Genomic DNA, 5637 nt, shown 5'->3' with positions numbered 1-5637 from the left:
GCGCCAGCCGCCCCGCCCTGCAAGGCAAGCGCAGGCGCAACGCTGGCGCGGAAAGGCCGGCAGAACCGGGGGGACAAGAGCGGACGGCGCGCGGCCGGCTCCTGGCCCCGGCCAGGCGGGCTCCGCCCCGAGCCCCCCGCCACCGGGACCGGGACCCGCGCCGCCCCGAGCCCCCCGCCACCGGGGCTGCGCGCGCGGGGCGACCCCAGGGCGCGGCGCCCCCGGACACCTGGGCGGGAGGCCCGCGGCCTCCACAGCGGGGCCTCGGGCCGCTTCTTCCCCGCGCGCCCCGAAGCCCGGGCCGGCCCTGAAGCCGCGAGGGGGAGGCGGAGCCGGGGGCACCCAGGCCCGGCCCCCGCGCGAGGGACCCCAACGCCCCGCGCCCGCTCACCCGTCGCCGCCGCCGCGCACTTCCGGACGGCGCCGCCGTGACGTCAATCACGCGCGTCGCTCGGGGGCTACAGGGACGCCGCGCGGGAGGGAGCGGGGCTGCGAGCGGGGCGGGGCCCCTGAGTGGCGGGCGGGGCCTGGTTGGGGGCGGGGATTCTGCGAGGTGGGCGGGGCAGGACGGGGCCTCTGAGCGGTGGGCGGGGCCGCGCGTGGGGCGGAGCCGATACTGAGAGCGGGGGCGGGGCGTCTGCGCGGTGGGCGGGGCCCGGGGCCGCGGTGCGGGGTCCGCGCGCTCCCGGCTCCGCCCCCCGCCGCCCGCCGCCCCCGTGTGGCCCCGCGGCCGGGACGAGCCCCGCGCCGGAGGGCGCCCCGCGGGCGGGCACAGGGCCGAGGCGGCGCGCGGGGCGCAGGCCGACCCCAGAAGCCCCGCGGAGGAGAGAGCCGCCGCTCCCCGCCCCGTCGCCGCGTCCCGCGCGCCCGCCGCGCGCCCCAGCCCCCCCAGACGAGCCGCCGCCGCCCACGCCGCCCCGGGCCCGGCGCCCCCCAGGCCCCGCCCAGGACAGGACCCCGCGGCGCCCCGACCCCTCGCGAGCGCGGCAGCCACGGCGCAGCTCCCCGGCCCGGGGCGGAGTGCGAAGGTGGACGGCAAACCGAGTCCATGGTCAGCCTCCCGCAGAACGCCGGGCCGGCCGCGCGGGAGACAGAACCTGACCGCGCACCGTGCTCAGAAAGTGGAAGCGGGAGCAGCCGCCTCGCACTTGCAGCTGTCTAACCCGACAACAAAGCTGAGACAGACAGCACCCCCAAAAAGAATTTAAAGAGCAGAATCCGCAAGAATACAGAAACAATATTTTCTGCAAAATGCTGGCAAATTTAGTAAAGCAGGACAGATTAACCAAGTTTTGTCTTGACTCCAGAAATGCAAACTGGATTTAACATTTGAAAAACAATCTATGTCATTTACTGTATTAACAGGCAAAAAAAAGGATCATCCCAAAAGATGTAGAAAAAGCACTTAAAATTCAACACCCATTCATGGTTTTAAACTCTCAGAACACTAAGAAGATTTTCCTCAGTCAGGTAAAGCACATCTAGAAAAAATGCACAGGGCCTCCCTGGGGGCGCAAGGGGTTAAGATGCAACCTATGAAGCTAACCTCAGCCACTGCACACGAGTTCCATCCCCAGCCAGGGAGCTCCCCACAGGGCGCAGCAGACCTCTCCTGTCTCCCCGCTGCTCCCCGCAGCAGTGGATTTCAGTCCGTCTGCCTGTTCTGCTCCCCACTCTGTGTCGGGTGAATCCTCTCACCCCCTGCATCTCTGGCCTGTACCCAGCTCTTGTATGCATAAATAAATAAATCTTTTTTATATATATATTTTAAATTTATTGTCCTCATTACCCCTCCTGAATTTCTCTGCCCTTCTCTCAGAAACCTTTTTATTTATTTATTTTTTAATTTTTGTTTAAAGATTTATTTATACAAGCACTGGGTACAGTCAGAAGCGCAAGAGGGTGAGAGAATTCACCAGAGCCAGAGGGGAGAGCAGAGCAGGCAGACTGACTGACGAAGTGGGGAGCATGGGCGGCAGGAGAGGTCTGTGAGCCATGTGGGACCCTCGCCGGTGGCCGGGGATGGAACCGGCGCTGCAGAGGCTGCGGGCAGCCTCGCAGCCCAGCGCTCAACCACTGCGCCAACCGGGGGAGGCCCAATAAATCTTTTTTTTTTTTAAAAAGTACAGCCAATAGCCAACTTAATGGAAAATACCGAATGCTAAAACAACCCCTATAGTCAGTAACAAAGCAATAATTGTATATTGTTGTAAAGCTAGATGGTCATACATGCATATATACATTCATGTACACATGTGGTGTAGAAAGGCTTCTAAGGAATGCTTATTGAAATGAATTCAAATTTGAAAGCATTTGCATATGAAGTTATGATGAAGAATATTGAAGCTGCTGACTAAAGAGAAAATAACTAGACAAAATTCCCCTCACACCTCTCCCACATTGGGGAGGACAACCAAATCCACCCACAAGTGCGTCTACTCCAACAAGAGGCTCACTGTTGCCTCTCTGTGCACACCCTCCCTAAGGGAAATGAAACTTTACCTGCAATGGAACTAACATTTACTACCAGAAATGCCCCAGAAGCATTCCCTTTGCATGGAGCATACCCCAAATACACCCACGAACACACCACATTGCTGGGACCCAGCAGGTTTATCTCATACTACAGAAACACCACAGGTTTGCCTCACTATGGAAACACCACAGGTTTACCTCATACTATGGAAAACACCACAGGTTTATCAGACTATGGAAACACCACAGGTTTACCTCATGCTATGAAAACACCACAGCCATGAGTAGCTTCTACAGTTAGAAGGTAGCATAGTGTTCAAAAGTCAAGAAAGTTAGATAAAAACAGCATAGGAACATGCATTAATAGTTGTAATAGGGCCTCCCCGGTAGTGCAAGGGGTTAAGATGCAAACTATGAAGCTGTTCGCAGCCACTGCAGCACGCATTCGATCCCCGGACAGGGAGCTACCCACATGGCGCAGCAGACCTCTCCTGACTCCCCGCTGCTCCCCTCAGCAGTGTACTTCAGTCTGCCTGTTCTGCTCCCCACTCTGTCTCTGGTGAGTCCTCTCACCCCCCACACCTCTGGCCTGTGCCCCAGTTCTTGTATGCATAAATAAAATCTTTAAAAAATTAGTTATAATATATTCCAACTTCAGGTTTTAGCAGGTGTCAATGCTGATTTAAAAATCCAGTGATGCTGGAGGAGCCTCCCTCGGGAGGGGATACGTCTCCCCTCATAACTGCCAGATCTCTGATTGCAGTTTATATAGTTAGTGGCCAAAAAGCGACACTCAACTTTCCCCTCGACCCTCATTCATTGAAGTTTGAGGCGTCTTCTTTTGAAACGAGGTCGTGTCTGCAAACCAGAGGAAGATGCAAGGGCGTGTGGCTTGCACCCGCCCATCTACAATGTCTCTCCGTCTGCTGAGTGCCCTGGCACGTCTCACTAACCCGCCTACTGTGCTTTGAACAAGGCCCGCTGTTGTGCTAACTCACAAATCCGCACAAACACCCAGGAGGAAACTGAGGCAGGGAAGGTCCCTTTGTCCAGGGTCACCCAGGCAATAAGAGGCACAAGAATGCAAACCCAGACATTCTGGCCCAGGAGGGAGCAGGCCCTGCGGGCTGGCGCCAGGACGCCACCAGCAAAGGTTTCCCGCAGGGATTCCCACGTTCCCAGGGTCAGTGTGGCTGCAGCGAGGGAAGAAGGCAGGAGGGTCTGGGCCACCCACCTACTGCCTTGCAGCTGGTGGAGGTGGGAAGGGGCCTGGCTCCCTGCTGCAGGCACTGGGCGAGCCTGGCTCTGCCTCTTCCCGCTTCTGGAGCGCCCCTGCTGCTCCTCCTCTCGGCTCTGACTGTCCTGTCTGCGGCCTCCCTTTGGGAAAACACTCCTTGGGTGTCTGTGTGTTTCTGTGAGCGAACACAACATCCGATGCTGTTCTAGGCATAACCCGCACCCTTGGGTGACCTTGCCATCGGCTAACAGGCCACGGGCACCAGGAGGACACTCAAGACCCTGGCCCCACGTCACCAGGGTAACCTCGCCATGGAAAGATGCTCGCCCTCACCCCACCCTCCAGCAGGGGGCTAGGGTCCTGCGTCGAGGGGAGACATGGCGAGGCCAGTGTTCATCTCCCACAGCCTCCACGTTGTGCTGCACAACAGGGGCCCCCAGATCATCGTGGGACAGAACAGCTGGGCCGGCAGCCTGGGGCATGAACCCTCATGCGGAGCAGGCACCCTGCCCCGCCCCCCCTTGGGGGGCAGGTGGTTCCACGTCAAGTAAAAACACATGGCAGGACAGAGTAGCCCCTTTTATGAGCCCCCGGCCCTCAGTACCAGCATCTGCCAGCGCCCCCTGCCGGCTCCCCACCTCACTGCTCCAGGGGCCTCGCGTTCAGGGAGTCAGAGGGGAAGGAAGCTTCACAGAAAGGGGGCATCTTCACTGGCGGCATTTGAAGGCTGTGGGGAAGAGAGGTGCGATATTTAGGCCCATCAGATAAAAACATCATTAGGGCCTAATTTTAATATTTGTCCTTTCCCGAGGGGCCACGTTTCCTTACAGAGGAACAAAAGCGGGCCGAGTGCTGTCGTCACGGGACGAGGCCTGCTTCAAGGATGTCTCTTTCTCTGAAGCAACAAAGAGTACCTATTCGAAGAAAAGTCATTGGCCCGTTTCGTTCTCATAAAAGTTTAATAGAAGCCAACTAAAGTTTAAGATCTCCCAGAGGACAAATAAAGATATTTCTCAGCAAATGTAGAATCACAATTTTCAGTGGTGTTAGGGGATTTTACACACAAATGCAATTTTATTTTACATTTAAAAGAGCTAAGTAAATAGACAAATCAATTTTAGCTACTCTGGAATTTCATACCGGGTCATTAATTTTAAAAGACGGGGCTTCAATAATAGTGAAAAGAACGAAGGCCCAAGGGTGAAGAGTGAGAACCATCACCTTCAAAAGGGTCAGAGCCTCGGATCAGAACCAAGAGGAGGACAAGGCCGCTGCCTGCGAAAGCCCCGTCTGCGGATTTCCCTAGTGCAGAAACCGCACGGGTCTCCCCCGCTCTCCGAAGGCCGGCCATTCCTCTTGGACGTGGCTCGGAAGGTCGTTTTGGCTCTGGAAATGCTATTATCATGAATTGATATGGAAAAAGGTCTGTGTGTCCCAGATCCTAAAACCACCAAGTAGGCGAGCTCTACTTTGGGACAGCGGGGCAAACCCGTGCTTGGGGAGATTCTGACCAAAGCAGACCCCGCTGCCCCAAGGCAGACCTGCCCCTGCAGCCAGTGGCGGAAGGAGACAGAGGCAGACATTCTGCCCACTGCAGGGTGAGCAGAGAGACGTGTGCCAGCTGTGGCTGGATGTCCCTGCCCGAGAGAGCAGACTCAGAGGACCCCGCCTTCACACATGATGTTCTGAGTCCACCTGAAACAACTAGACGCTTCTCAAGAGCAACCCCAGACACCAAGAGGTGTGAATAAAAGCGTGGCCTCCTGGGCAATGGCTTTGGGGAGCGTCCCGAGGGTGCTCCGTGCCTCAGTTTGCTCATCTGTTGGAGGGTTTATAGAGTGAGCGTCAGCTTTCCTGCCTAAAGGAAGGGACGGTCCCAGCACGTAGTAGGTTCTCTCTTGCCTGAAACGGAACGCTCATTTACA

This window comes from Talpa occidentalis, unplaced genomic scaffold (genome assembly GCF_014898055.3).
Source record: "Talpa occidentalis isolate TD23 unplaced genomic scaffold, MPIMG_talOcc4v2.1 talOcc4.10, whole genome shotgun sequence".
Classification (NCBI taxonomy): Eukaryota; Metazoa; Chordata; class Mammalia; order Eulipotyphla; family Talpidae; genus Talpa; species Talpa occidentalis.
Note: the sequence above shows the minus strand (reverse complement) of the source record.